The sequence below is a fragment of the Bison bison genome, unplaced genomic scaffold (genome assembly GCF_000754665.1).
Source record: "Bison bison bison isolate TAMUID 2011002044 unplaced genomic scaffold, Bison_UMD1.0 scf7180017864163, whole genome shotgun sequence".
NCBI lineage: Eukaryota > Metazoa > Chordata > Mammalia > Artiodactyla > Bovidae > Bison > Bison bison.
The window spans coordinates 3,720,349-3,734,045 of record NW_011494735.1 but is presented as its reverse complement, the minus strand read 5'-3'; positions in this window follow the sequence as shown (position 1 = coordinate 3,734,045).

The following is a 13,697-nucleotide window of genomic DNA, read 5'->3' as shown; positions in this document are numbered from 1 at the left end:
TCCATTAAGGCTTAGAGGGGAGGGTATGAATTGATAGTTTACTTGGAGCGAAGTTTCTCAAGAAAGAAGGAATCTAAATTGCAGTATACACTGATACTGATACAGTCAAAGCCCTGTCATCAATTTTTTGGTTTATTCCCCTTCCAGTTTATCTGGCCAAATCATGATCTCGAAATTAATGAGAATTGTCACCCCTAACTTAGTTTAATAATATGCATGAATTGAAACCACAAGTCTATTTACTCTTATTGTGCACATCAGCAGATGACCTCAATTCTTATGTCATCGAGATCATGGATGCCATTCAAACTGATCCCGTAAACTTCTAGCCATACAAAATTTCTCTTTGTTATCACCAAATCCTCCTTTCTTTCATCTCCCTAATGTTCTTCTCATCTGTAGTTGTGGTTTCAATTTGTACTATGTACTACTGCAAATTTACAATTAGGGGAAAATCACTTCACTTTCCTGAGCCTCAGTTTACTTCAGTGTGAATATGACTGGACTATTCACCTCATGCAATTAAGTGAAATAGCACATATAAATATACTTTGAATGGTGGGAATAAAGACCATAATAATGTTAGTAGCTGCTCATAGAAATCCTCAACAAAATACTAGCAAACTAAATCCAGCAACATATAGAAAGAATTAAGTGATCTCATGATCAAGTGGAATTTATTCCAGGAATACAAAGTTGGCTCAGAATATAAAAATCAATCTGTGGCCGTCAGGGGACCAGTCTGGGTGTCTTGCAGGCCCCAGAGGGTGCAAAGTTGGGGCAGCGATTGAGGAGCAGGCACAGGGCCAGCCTGGAGTGTACCCCTGGAGGACTGGGGCTCCCCGGAACCACCTAGTAGAGACACGTGGGTGCCTTGGGGCCGATCCCCTGCAACAGCCACAGATATGTGGGTGTACTGGGAGGGAAGGAACTGAATGTAGTGTGAATGGGGGTCCCCCCAACTCCCGGTTGGGGCAGCCAGTCTGTAGCCAGATAGGGTCTGGACTTTGCAGAAGGGGATGGGTGGGAATTGACAAGCAAAGCTGGGGACTGGGAGGGTTGGAAGGGCAGGTGGTGAGCAAAGGGGCTGTACCCTGGCTGAGGTGGCCTCCCCAGAAGCTGCAGATCAGAGTCAAGAAATGAGTAGATCACTGTCTCATCAAATAGCGCAAAAGGTACATCCTGCACAGGCACTGCATGGGAAAGCTAGAAGATGGAACGGAGTTTGACAGCACCCTGCCCTGGAACCAACCATTTGTCTTCTCTCTGGGCACAGGCCAGCTCATCAAGGGCTGGGACCAGGGGCTGCTAGGGATGTGTGAGGGGAAAAGCAGAAGCTGGTGATTCCATCAGAGCTGGGTTATGGAGTACAGGGAGCTCCCCCAAAGATTCCAAGTGGTGCAGCCTTGGTGTTCTAGGTGGAGCTGCTCAAAATCCAGCAATGTTCAGAACTGTAGCCAAACTGGAGAGGGGAGATGGAGAGGCCCCCATCAGGGACCAGGCTGTTTAAAGAAAGAAAAAAAACCTTAACCCCCTCCTCCCCAAAAACAGTCTGTGAAATACACTGTTACGGGCTGAATGGTATATGAACTCAAAGTTCATATACTGAAGTCTTAACCCCTAGGACTTGTATTTGGAGATCAGGTCTTTGAATGGGGTAATTAAATTAAAATGAGTTCATTAGGGCGGGTCTAGTCCAATATGACTGGGTTCTTGTAAAAAGAGATTAGGAAGACCATGGGAAGACACAGGGAGAAGATGGTCATCTGCAAGCCAGGGAGGGAGAAAGGCCTCAGAAGAAACCAACCCTGTCAACAGCTTGATCTCAGGTGTCTAGCCTCCAGAAGTATGAGAAAAATTTCTGTTTTTTAAGTCACTCAGTCCATGGTAATTTGTTATGGCAGCCCTAGCCAACTAATATATACACCATATTAATAGAATAAAAGACAAAAGCCACATATGATCATCTGTATAGATGCAGAAAGAGATTTGACAAAATACAATACCTTCCTAAGATAAAAACTTTCAGCAAACTAGGGATATAAGGAAACTTCCTCAACCTGATAAAGGGCATTTATGAAAAACCCACAGTTAATATCATACATCATTGTGAAAGACTGGATGCTTTCCCCATAAGATCAGAAACAAAACAATGATGTTTGCTTTCACCATATCCATTCAACATTGTACTACTGGAGATTCTAGCTGAGGCAGTTAGGTAAGAAAATGAAAGAAAAGGCATCTAGATGAGAAAGGAAGAGGTAAAGCTACCTCTATTTGCAGATAACATGTTCTCGTACCTAGAAAATCCTAAGAAATACACATATATACATGGTATTAGAGCTAATAGATGAGTTTAGCAAGGTTGCAAGACACAAGATCAATATACAAAAATCAGTTATATTTCGATATACTAGTGATGAACTGAAAATAAAATTAAGAAAACAATTTCATTTATAATAGCATCAAAAAGATTGAAATACTTAGGAATATGACACCTAAAGCTTAACTAACTAAAGAAAAAAAAATAGATCAATTGGACTGTATCATTAAAAACTTTTATACTTTAAAGGACACTATCAAGAAAATAAAAAGACAACTCTTTTCTGGGAGAAAATACTTGCGAACTATATATCTGAAAAAGACACCAATTAAAAATTGGGGAAAATATTTGAATAGGCATTTCTCTAAAGAAGAAATAAAGATGGCCAATAAGTACATGAAAAGGTGTGCTTTTTGGGGTAATATATATTAATCATTTATCATTAGGGAAATCAGAACCAAAATGATGTATCAGTTCATAGTCACTAGAATCACTGTAATAAAAAATCAGGCAATAACAAGTGTTTGCAAAGGTGTGAAGAAATTGAAACTCTCATGTACTGTTGATGAGAATGTTAAATGGTACAGCTGCTAAGGAAAACAGTTTGGGGGTTCCAGAAAATTAAACATAGTGTTGTAGCAGTTCCACTCCTTGGTATATGCTGCTGCTGCTAAGTCGCTTCAGTCGTGTCCGACTCTGTGCGACCTCATAGACGGCAGCCCACCAGGCTCCCCCATCCCTGGGATTCTCCAGGCAAGAAGACTGGAGTGGGTTGCCATTTCCTTCTCCAATGCATGAAAGTGAAAAGTGAAAGTGAAGTCGCTCAGTCATGTCCGACTCCTAGCGACCCCATGGACTGCAGCCCACCAGGCCCCTCCGTCCATGGGATTTTCCAGGCAAGAGTACCGGAGTGGGTTGCCATTGCCTTCTCTGTCCTTGGTATATACCTAAAAGAATTGTAAATACAGGTCCACACAAAAACTTGAACCTGACTATGTATAGCAGCATGATTCATAATAGCCAAAAGTGGAAACATCCCAAATGTCTATCAGCTGATGAATGAATAAATCAAACATGGTATATCAATATAATGGGTTATTATTCAGAATAAAAATGAATAAAATGCTGAAACCTTCTATAGTATGGATGAACCTTGTTACATTATGCTAAATGAAAGATGTCAGGCACAAAGGCCACATATTGTATCATCCCACTTATATGGAATGTCCAAAATAGGCAAATCCACAGAAGTAGAAAGTGATTAGGGGTTACCAGGGGAAGGGGTATGGGAGGTGGGGAGTGATGGAGAAAGGATTTCTTTCGGGGATGATGAAACTGTTCTGGTATTAGATGATGGTGATGGTTGTACAAACTTGTGAATAAAAGTTACTGACCTGTACACTTTATGGTATGTGAATTATATCTCAATTTAAAAAACTAATAATGCTAAGTGTTACCATTTACTGAATGCTTCATGGCCCCACACTTAGCTAAGACAACCTAGTGAGCGCATGTCTTTCTTCCTATTTAACAAATAAGAAAACCTAAGTTTCAGGAGATTAAGTGTTTTGCCAAGGAAGCACCTGAGCTGAGACATCTGAGCTGAGACTCAGGTCTAATTCCGAAGACCCAGCATTTAATCACTCCCAACACCAGGCTGCCCTGATCAAAGATTAATAGTTCCCATTACAGAACTCTGCTCAAGTGGCAGCCTGGAGGGGCAGGGAGTTTGGAGGAGAATAGATACATGTGTGAGTGTGGCTGAGTCCCTTCACTGTCCACCTGAAACTATCACAACATTGTTAATTTGCTACATACCCCAATACAAAATAAAAAGTTAAAAAATAATTATAAGGAAAGAATAAAATCTGTGACTCACCAAAAAAAAAAAATAGTTCCTGTTACATATCTGATAATACTCAAAGAGAATATTTATATGTGTGCATATACATAAACATTACTTCAATATATATGTGTCATACCAATATATAGAAAATATGCAATAATATAGATGTAGTATATATATGCAATAACATGTATACTATTATTATACTATATAATACAAAGTATATATTGATATGTAGTATATAATATATGTTCTATAATAATATTTATTACCCACAAATTAATCTTAAAAAATCAAGTCAATGCAATAGAAAAATGGGTAAAAAATATGATCAAGTAATTCACAAAAGGAAAAGTGCAAATGGTGTGAACTCAGTAGTATTCAGAGAAATACAGATTAATATAAGGCTGTCCTCATTTATTATAATGACAACATTTAAAGATTTTTAATATACAATGTCACGGAGAGTGAAGGGAAATTGGTATTCATACCTTGTTCAGTTCAGTTCAGTTCAGGACCACCCTGTCCAATCTTCTAGAACAGGGCTCCACAATGTTTTCTGAAAAAGACTAGATGTAAATATTTCAGGCTTTGCAGGCTATATACCCTCTGTCACTGCTGCTCAGCTCTGCTGTTATAGCATGAAAGCATTTATTTTGAAACAGATGAACACTGTCTTCCAATGAAAATGTGTTTAATGACATTGAAATTTGAATGTCATATAAATTTTATATCACATAATTCTTTCCTTTTTTTTCAGACATTGAAAAATGTGAAAAAAACATCCTTAGTTCACAGGCCATACGAAAAGAGGCAGAAGACCAGATGCAGCCACAGGGCCGCAGTTTGCTGATCCTTTTAATATTTGCAAAATGAGGAATATACAAGAGTTGCCAACCCCAAGAGGGAGCTCTAGGATTTGTTCTGTGAATTCAGAGTAAAAACCTGAGATTGGGCCTTTGTAAGTGTCCCCAGTTAACTAAGTTAGTCCAAGTTACTCTATACAGTACAGATTTGCTGAAGAATTGTGAATCAAAAGCACATGAACTTATTCCTTCCGTTTAATTTCACCAATGCTTGTCACCTTGCTGTTCCATGAGTGGCTACAAAAGTATTAAATCATGAGGAATTCATTTCCTAACCTCCTAAACTCACTGTCATTTAGAGTTTTCCTTCACTCTGATGTCCATCATCAGAACCTTGGGGCCATAGCCAGCTGGGAGATTTTCAGAGTTTATCTTGTCCAGTAGAATTGACCACTTTATTTTCTTTATGATTTTGACTATGTTGTTTCTTTCTTTTCACCAATCCTTTCAGCAGTGTTCTTCAGTCTCTTTTAGTGTTTCCTCTTACTGTGTTTATTCTGTATTTTCTATTTTCTGTGGTTCTGTCTTAAACTAGCAATTTTTTTTTTCTCACTTACCCATAGCTTCAAACACTTTTAATGCTGACTGTCTTAAGCCTGGATTTCTAGTCCAAATTCTCATGCTGAACTCCAGACTTTACATTCATTTCCTAAAGTATATTTGGGTGTTCTGTGAACATCTCTTTTGAGCATGTCCAAAAGTGAAGTTATCATCTTCCATCCCTATCTTTACCCCGTCATGAACTCCCTGCTTTCATAGATTGCATCAGTACCAGTCTAGTTTCCCAAGTTGTTAAGGGTAGACAGGCTTTTCCCATGGTAGGTTCCTCTGGTGAGTACTGCAATCTCCACTCACAGAGGTGAGTCCTGTGGCCCTTGCCCATGGCTAGAAAGGATTGGATTTATCTGACTCAGATTATCTCCTGGGATTATCTTCAACCATTACTGGTGCTTGAACTATAGCTCGTGCGTCTATGTGCATGGAGAGGAATTTGAAAGTTGGTCTATAGACAGAAGTTGAAGTTGATACACAAAGAAAAGCAGAAAGAGTAGGAGAAGTGGCTTAGATAATCTTGATTTGATCAAGACCATTCCAAAGAAAAAGAAATGCAAAAAGGCAAAACAGTTGTCTGAGGAGGCCTTACAAATAGCTGAGTAAAGAAGAGAAGCGAAAGGCAAAGGAGAAAAGGAAAGATCTACCCATTTGAATGCAGAGTTCCAAAGAATAGCAAGGAAAGATAAGAAAGCCTTCCTTAGTGATCAATGCAAAGAAATAGAGGAAAACAATAGAATGGGAAAGACTAGAGATCTCTTCAAGAAAATTAGAGATACCAAGGAAACATTTCAGGCAAAGATGGGCACAATAAAGGACGAAAATGGTATGGACCTAACAGAAGCAGAAGATTAAAAAGAAATGGTAAGAATACACAGAAGAACTATACAAAAAAGATCTTCATGACCCAGATAATCACGATGGTATGATCATTTACCTAGAGCCAGACACCCTGGAATGTGAAGTCAAGTGGGCCTTAGGAAGCATCACTACAAACAAAGCTAGTGGAGGTGATGGAATTCCAGTTGAACTATTCAAATTCTGAAAGATGATGCTGTGAAAGTGCTGTACTCAATATGCCAGCAAATTTGGAAAACTCAGCAGTGGCCACAGGACTGGAAAAGGCCAGTTTTCATTCCAATCCCAAAGAAGGCAATGGCAAAGAATATTCAAACTACCACACAATTGCACTCATCTCACAAGCTAGTAAGGTAATGCTCAAAATTCTCCAAGCCAGGCTTCAACAGTATGTGAACTGTGAACTTCCAGATGTTCAAGCTGGATTTACAATAGGCAGAGGAACCAGAGATCAAATTGCCAACATCTGCTGGATCATCAAAAAAGCAAGAGAGTTCCAGAAAAACATCTACTTCTGTTTTATTGACTATGCCAAATCCTTTGACTGTGTGGATCACAATAAACTGGAAAATTCTTCAAGAGACAGGAATACCAGAGCACCTGACCTGCCTCCTGAGAAATATGTATGCAAGTCAAGAAGCAACAGTTAGAACTGGACATGGAACAACAGACTGGTTCCAAATCAGGAAAGGAGTACGTCAAGGCTGTATATTGTCACCCTGCTTATTTAACTTATATGCAGAGTACATCATGAGAAACACTAGGCTGGATGAAGCACAAACTGGAATCAAGACTGCCAGGAGAAATATCAATAACCACAAATATGCAGATGATTCCACCCTTATGTCAAAAGTGAAGAGGCACTAAAGAGCCTCTTGATGAAGGTGAAGAGGAGAGTGAAAAAGTTGGCTTTAAGCTCAGAATTCAGAAAACTAAGATCATAGATAGCATCTGGTCCCATCACTTCATGGCAAATAGAAGGGGAAACAATGGAAACAGTGACAGACTCCTTTTTTGGGCTCCAAAATCACTGCAGATGGTGACTGCAGCCATGAAATTAAGACACTTGCTCCTTGGAAGAAAAGCTAATACCAACCTAGACAGCATATTAAAAAGCAGAGACGTTACTTTGCCGACAATGGTCCGTCTAGTCAAAGATATAGTTTTTCCAGTAGTCATGTATGTTTGTGAGAGTTGGACTATAAAGAAAGCTCAGTGCGGAAGAATTGATGCTTTGAACTGTGGTGTTGGAGAAGGCTCTTGAGAGTCCCTTGGACTGCAAGGAGATCCAACCAGTCCTTCCTAAAGGAAACCAGTCCTGAATATTCATTGGAAGGACTGATGCTGAAGCTGAGACTCCAATACTTTGGCCACCTGATGCGAAGAACTGACTCATTTGAAAGACCCTGATGCTGGGCAAGATTGAAGACAGGAGGAGAAGGGGACAACAGAGGAAGAGATGGTTGGATGGCATCCCCAACTCAATGACATGAGTTTGAGTAAGCTCGGGAATTGGTCATGGACAGAGAAGCCTGGCGTACTGTAGTCCAGGGGGTTGCAGAGTCAGACCTGACTGAGCGACTGAACTGAACTGAATCTTGATTTTGCAATTAATTCCTATGTTAAATTCCCTCTATTGAGTTATCTGAGGTGACTTTGGTGCTCCTGGCTGTACCTTGAAACTAATGTAAATGTCTCTGCAAATAAGCACATAGAACTCTAAATCATTTACTTTGACAGCTACCCATGTTTCATTTTTTGAATGTTCAATTTTTTGCTATTACAATTAGTGCTATAATGAACATCTTTGCATATATATGTATTTCTATAAGACAAAGTAAAATTGTTAGAAGTAACATTGCTAGGTCCAATTTTTAAATTTTAATATTAATTTTATGTTTTAATTTTAAATTTCAATATTTTGAAATTCTACTGATAGTACCAAATTTCTCCCCAAAGTTTATCAACAAGTTTATATACTTAAAACAACTGTGTATTAGGGTGTTTCCCTATCTTTTGATCAACTCTTTGCCAATCATAGGTGAAAAATATTTCATTGTTTTGAATTGCACATCTTTAAATTCTGAGTGAGATTGAATATCTTTCTATATACTTACTGGCCATTTGAGGGTTTTTTTTTGGTGAACTGCCTTGCAAGTGGTTTTATTTTTTTGTTTTTTTCTCTTAATATTGTATAGCGTGAACTTTATCTAGAACAATAATAAATAAATAATAATAAAAAGTAAAGTCCTTGCTTATGGACTTGACTATTATCCCATTCTATGACTGAGCCATATTTTTCTTTTTTGGCCACACTGCACAGCTTCAGGGATCTTAGTTTCCTGACCAGGGATTGAACCCAGGCCCTGGCAGTGAAAGCATTGAGTCCTAACCACAGGACCACCTGGGCCCTCCTGGGGACCATATTCTTTTCTTACTGGATATTTAGATTGTTTTCAATTTTTTTCTTAACACATAAATTCTTAGATGAGGAATTATCAGGACATAAGGGTGTGTATGTATAAGACTTTTGATACACATTGCCAGGTTGCCCAATGAAAAATTCTTCCCGGTTTGCATTTGCACCAGGAGTCTATGAGGGTGACCATTTCCCCATACAAAAGAACTCAACTGAAAGGTAACTTCTAGAGTTTGTATCAATAACTCCACATGCAAGATGATCCCCTGACCTGCAACCCAAGTGATCTCCAGAATTTCAGGTTTGAGGCATCTCAGGTCTCCAGCATAGCAGATTTCTTTGTCCATCACTGTGATGTTAAAACCACAGACCAGCCCCTTTCGATATCTTTCCATTCATTCCACAACTATTTATTGAGCATCTGTTGTGTGCCAGGAAGCTTTTTCTTGCTCTAGAGATCTCCTATCAGAAACAGTGAGAACCACAGTCACACATAATTAGAAATACCATAATATTTAGAAACAGCTTGGCTTTTGAAGAAAGCCCAATTACAGACTGTCTGAATTGGGGCAGTTTGCTTAATTTCCTTGAGCCTCAGTGTTCTCTTGCATAATTGAAATTATAAAACCAATATCAGAGGAATGATTTAAAGGGCCTGATTGCTCAGCACATTTGTTATCACAAGGATTAAAATCATGGGCTCTAAAGTCGGACTACGAGGTTTGAATCATGGTTCCATTGCTTACTGGCTTTGTGACCACAGGCAAATTGTTTAACTTCCCTGTATCTAACTTTTGTGAAAGTGTTAGTTCCTCGGTTGTGTCCCACTCTTTGTAACCCCATGGACTGTGTGTAGCCTGACAGGCTTCTCTGTTCAAGGAATTCTCCAGGCAAGAATACTGAAGTGGGTTGCCATTTCCTTCTCCAGGGGATCTTCCTGACCCAGGGATCAAACCCATGTCTTACTTTACTCATGATTCAGGTGGGCATGATTATGCTTACCTCATAGTGTTATTGAGAAGATCAAATGAAATGATTTATGTAAAGTACTTGGCACAGAACCTAGAACCTAGTAAGTGGTTGATTGATATATTAATGTTTTAAAAACAGCTTTATTGAAGCATAATTTACATGTTGTTATGGGATGAATTGTGTCCCCATTACATCACCCCGTAATTTCATAGGTTAAGTCCTAATCCCCAGTACCTCAGAATGGATCTGTATTTGGAGATAAGGTCTTTAAAGGTGTAATTAGATTAAAATGAGGTATTACTGTAGACCCTAACCCACATGACTGGTGTCATTATAAGAAGAGGATGTTGGATACAGGCATATAGAGGGAAGATGGTACAAAGATAAAGGGAGAAGATGGCCATCTGCAAGTCAAGGAGAGAGACTCGGAGCAGCTTCTTTCCTTACAGCCCTGCCAAGAAATCCACTCCGCTGACACCTTGTTGTCAGACTTCCAGCTTCCAGAACTATCAGAAAATAGATGTCTATTGTTTAAGCCACCCAGCCTGTGGTATTCTTGCCTTAGCAAACTAAGACACATGCCATAACATTCACCTATTTTAGTGTCTAATTCAGTGATTTTTAGTAAATTAACAGAGTTGTGATGAGTATTTTCATCACTCCTAAAAGAAACCTTGTCCCTACTCGCAGTCACTCCCCATTCCCACGTTTGGCCCCACGTAACTGCTAATTTCCTCTGTCTCTATAGATTTGCCTTTTCTGGACATCTCATATAAATAATCTCCAATGATTAAGAAATGTTTTATATTAAGAGTCAGCCCATTCTATACTTAACCTGTTTATTTTATCTTCTTATATTGAACCCAGATCTGCCCTGTAAACTCTATACAATAACATATTCCTGTTACAGTTTATTTGCAATATAAGTAGGACAAAAATTATTGCATGTACCACAGAATAGTTAGAATAGGACTGAAATACTCAGTCAAAATGAGCATTGTAATCATGACTTAAGAAATGATCGCTTTGTTCTTAGTAATCAATAGGGAAAAAGATTGACCAACTATGAGGGAGAATGCTCTTTTGAGCCGCAGGAGGACAGAGACAGCCTGAGGAGGATTTCAGTAAAACTGCCAGTGTGAAACCGTTTGTCTTTGGTGAGACTTAAACTAAAAAGCTAGTCCCCAGAGCGACTGGGCATATCTGATAACTAACCAGGACGTTCCATCAAGACCAGATGTGGGGGCCTCACTAGATGGCAGAGCATCCAAACTGCCAAAGATAATGTTGAGCTTCCACAAACATGGGGCTTTTACCATGCCCCTTCTGTTGAAAAAATCCATTTAGATGAAATCTGTCTATCTAGGGTGTTCTGTGAAGTCTTTGCTTTTCTCACCCGGAAGGGTTGGTCTGCTGTTAACCTTACCATCCCATAGTAACTACAAACTAAGACTATACACAGCTGTACATATGCATGCATTTGGAACCATTGATTCAAGAGTATTTATTGTGTGTGCCATGTGGTACTGTTCTAAGCACTTGGGAATATATCAATGAATAAACAAAGGTCCTTCTGCTAGTGACATTAGCATTCTAAAAGAGAAAGTCAGAAAATAAACACTAAGCACAGTAATGATAAATAAGTTAACTAGAGCTTTAAGTCAGGTGTTAAGTTAGAAAAAATCAGGGCAAGGTAAGGGGGTTGGGAGTGTTGGGGGTGCACGTGGATAAGGTGGCAATTTTTTTTTTTTTGCTTTTGAAAAAACTACTTTATTGAGGTATAATTGACATACAAAAAGCTAATCATATTTAAGTATGAAACTTGATGAGTCTGGAGATATGTATAGATCAATGAAACCATCACTGCTTTCAATATCATAAATGTATCTATCACCTCCAAAAGTTTCTTCCTGCCCTCTTTCTTTTTTCTTTCCTCTCCTTTTTTCTTTCTTTCTTGTGGTGAGGTGGCCATTTTAAATAGGTGATCTGTGTAGGCCTTGTTGAGAAGGTGGCATTAGAGCCAGGCATAGAGGAGGAGATGGATTTAGTTAGCATTTGTCTCTGGAAATAGTGGTCCAGGCAGAAGGAACAGCTATGGTAAACTCCCTAAAGCAAAAACATTCCTGGTGTGTTCAAGGGGACCCCAGAGGTCACTGTGGCTGGAGCCGATGGAGCAAGGGGAAAGGAGTGGAAGATGAGGTTAGGTGGATAATAGGGAGCCAAGCCATGTAGGGTCTTGGTGTCCCTTACAAGGTCTTTAGTTGTTATTCCAAGGGACATGAAGACCAGACAAGCAACCTGATCTGACTTATTTTTTGAAAAGACCCCTCTGACTGGACTGCAGGGGAGAAAGGAGAGAAGCAGGAACATTGATCAGGGGCTTATTTTGGAATCCAGACAAGAGATGATGGTGGTTGGGTTTGGTGGCTGAGGATGTGCTATGCTTGTCCAACTGGAGATTTATTTTATTCAGCAAACATTCGTAGATACTGGCTGTGTGCCAGAATGCTGTGGTGACCAGCCTAGTAACAGTCCCTCCCCTACTACTGTAAACAGCTAATGGTAATCGTTAACATGGACAGAGGGCTTGCTGCAAGTCAGGTTGGCTCTAAGCTCTCAAGAGGTATTTTCTCAGTTAATACGGACGTACCTCAAGAGCTCAGGTGCCACTGTTGTCCCCATTTAAAGGTGAGGAAAGTCAAACACTGAGAGGGTAAGTGAGTAGCCCGAACTTGCACAATCAAGCAAAATAAGAATTCAAACTCATGGGGTTGGGCTGCAGACTGCCTCCCTTAGAGATGGTGGGCATGGTGGGGATGTTATATAAAAGGGTGATAGAGACATACGAAAGGATGAAAGGAGAAAGTGACACTGAAGCTGATTCATTTTGTTAGAGGTGGGATGCATTATAAAGTTAGGTAAATGGAGTTTTCCATTATCAATCTTCTTTTCCAGCTATTCCTACACATTAACGAACAAGTTATCTATACAGTTTCTTTAATACCTTATCCAGATGTGATCCCTGCTATGCAATCTCATTTAAATCAGTAGTGCTCAGAGACTTCCCTGGTGGTCCAGTGGTTGAGAATCCACCTGCCAGTGCAAGGAACACGGGTTCAATCCCTGGTCTGGGATCTAGGATCCCACATGCTGCAGTGAACTAAGCCAAAATACTGCAATTAGAGAGAAGCCCGAGCAGTGCAATGAAGATCCCAAGGGCCGCAACTAAGACCCACAGCCAAATAAATTAATTAAAACAACAACAACAACCAAAGGACTCGTTTCCCATCCAATTCACATCTGAGCATGAAGTTCTTCTCATGAGTGTCCCCCAAAGAGAGTCACTTCACAAGTCAAACTACTGGAGCCCATGCACCTAGAGCCCATACTCCACAACAAGAGAAGCCACTGCAATTAGAAGGCCTCGCACTGCAGCTAGAGAGAAGCCCTCGCTCTCCCCAACTAGAGAAAGCCTGCGTGCAGCGACGACCCAGCAAAACCAACCCCCTTCCCCCACCACAAAAAAGAAAATACCATTGTTGTTTAGATTTTTGTTTTTTGACTTGTGAAGTGATCCCGGAATTCCTCTCCACTGTACCTATCCTTTATTTTGGGGGGCTCCAAAGTCACTGCAGATGGTGATTGCAGCCATGAAATTAAAAGACACTTACTCCTTGGAAGGAAATTTATGACCAACCTAGATAGCATATTCAAAAGCAGAGACATTACTTTGCCAACAAAGGTTCGTCTAGTCAAGGCTATGGTTTTTCCAGTAGTCATGTATAGATGTGTGAGTTGGACTGTGAAGAAAGCTGAGCACCGAAGAATTGATGCTTTTGAACTGTGGTGTTGGAGAAGACT